Raw genomic sequence first — 2,153 nt, forward strand, 5'->3', positions numbered from 1 at the left:
AAAGCAGTTTTCGAAATGTGGAGCCTGCAGCCAGAATTGCCGTGGGCACAGGATCACTGGCCAATTAAGAATTCAAACTCTCTCTGAATTCTATTACAAGGAAGCAATTGTTACTTTTTCTGTCTTCTGCTGTTGCTTTTCTTTTTTTGTTTTTTTTGATAGCTCTTGATTTTCACAATATTTTCCTCCCTTCTTTTCAGAAGAGAATTGTGTATTCTAGAAAGTTGAAGGTGGACAGGATCCTGGCAAGATCCTTATCTCTATCCTGAGGGAAGAGCATTGTGCATGGATGCACATTTACTAGGCCACCCTGCTAATATTTCATCTCTGACTGGGAGGGAGGGCAAACAAGAAGGGCAAGGAAAATACAACATTCTGCACTGTAACTAGCTATTCGTGAAGTGACTCCATGTAAGACACTATATACTTCAAAATGAAAAATGCTAGCATATGGAATGAAAGGAAAAAAGAAAAACACAGACTCTGTTTTACCTGCCTACTGCACACCTCAGCTCACTCTTTCTACCAACTCTACTGCCTTTCCACAGAATAAACAATTTTTGCATTTTTTTCTACACATTTTCCAGACATCAGGCATTTAATGGTGAAAGGCAGCATTGAGATTTAGCTACTTTAGCACCTTAGATAAAAAATGCTGAGCAATTCCAATTGCCTGCTGTTGATCCTTGCTCCCTAAACTATTAATAGTGAATAAGAGATGCTCTATTCCTCCACCTCTTGGACCAAATAGTTTGGGAGGTGTGAGTGGGTATCACTGAATGTGAGCAACATTTGTGTTAGGGATTTACAATAAGGTAAAAAAAATCAGGTCACAAGGATCAGCCTTTCAAACTTAGTCTGTAATATGCTGGACTGAGCTTTTTGCAAGGGGTATGTCTAGTTTCTGACCAGTCAAGGTGGCATTCACCAACTCTGACTTTGAGAACAAAAGCAAAACTTTTACAACAAATTGATGCTTTCCCAAGATGCTGACTTGGAAACTCATTTTTGCAGGTTAAGATGTCAGACTGAAGGCAATTGCCAATGTTCACGTAAAGAGACAGAGGAAACAGATGTAGACTACTTAGCAGGATGCTGTGAAGTAGATAAGGGCTAGAAATGGGAAGGAAGAAAGCACATTTATTCTGCAGTATTCTGTAAAGGGGTAAGAACTGATCCTCCTGCTGCAGGCAACTGCAATCAAATTAGTGGATGTTGCCAATTAGTCTGCTGCAATTTTAATTCTGTCCTGTCCTAGAAGTGAATAAACACTTCTGTGTGGCACCAGGCAAGCAGTGCATGGGACTAACTCACACAAGCAACACAAGGGCCTTATCTATATGACCATATGGGAGCAGAACCTGATCCATACTATTCCTGCTCAACTGACCTGGAGCTTTTCACATTGCATCATTGCAAAATTATACATACCTTTCCAACATGGGCTAACAGGCTATCTCCACCTGGTGTGGCCTCACATTTGTCTAGGTATCCATAACTGCAGTTAGCTTCAGGTGGTTGAGGGGATTCTGTGTATTCACCTGTTATTTATTGCAATTAAGTCTAAAATGAGCTCCATCAGACATGAACTCTGCACACATTACAGCCAATGTGCACACATCTGCATATGTCCCAGGCCAACCACACACCATAAACTACCATAGTTAAGAACAGATACAAATGTTGAACTGTTGGTGGAAAGAATGTATTTATTAAACACATAAATACAGCATCACTCTCTATGGCTGAACAGGGAGAGATGGCTGCTGGATGTGTTAGGATGTGATGAGGTCTCTGAAGAGTAATGGACAAAACCTCCTTGCACAGCATATTTCAAATGAAGCTTGGGAAAAAAGCTGGGCAGGAAGATACTGTAAGAAACTGTCTTAGCAAGGTCCCTGGAGCTTTCTGCGTCTTTTCCAGCTCTAATTTCCGTGATGCTACAATTCTGGACATCGGCAAAAGTAATTGTTGTGAGACTTAGCTTGCAAGATAAGGCAAAAAAAAAAAAAACAGCCAAGTGTTTATTCTCAGCTAATTTCTTTTCAGCAAAGCCAATCCTTTTTAAAAAGGTCCCAATGAATTTTAAGGAGGTGTTCTGCCTGGTATCTCAAATGAAAAAAACTTGAGGAATTCACAGCATCTGCATGTTT

Source organism: Acanthisitta chloris, unplaced genomic scaffold (genome assembly GCF_000695815.1).
Source record: "Acanthisitta chloris isolate BGI_N310 unplaced genomic scaffold, ASM69581v1 scaffold2362, whole genome shotgun sequence".
In the NCBI taxonomy this organism is placed as follows: Eukaryota; Metazoa; Chordata; class Aves; order Passeriformes; family Acanthisittidae; genus Acanthisitta; species Acanthisitta chloris.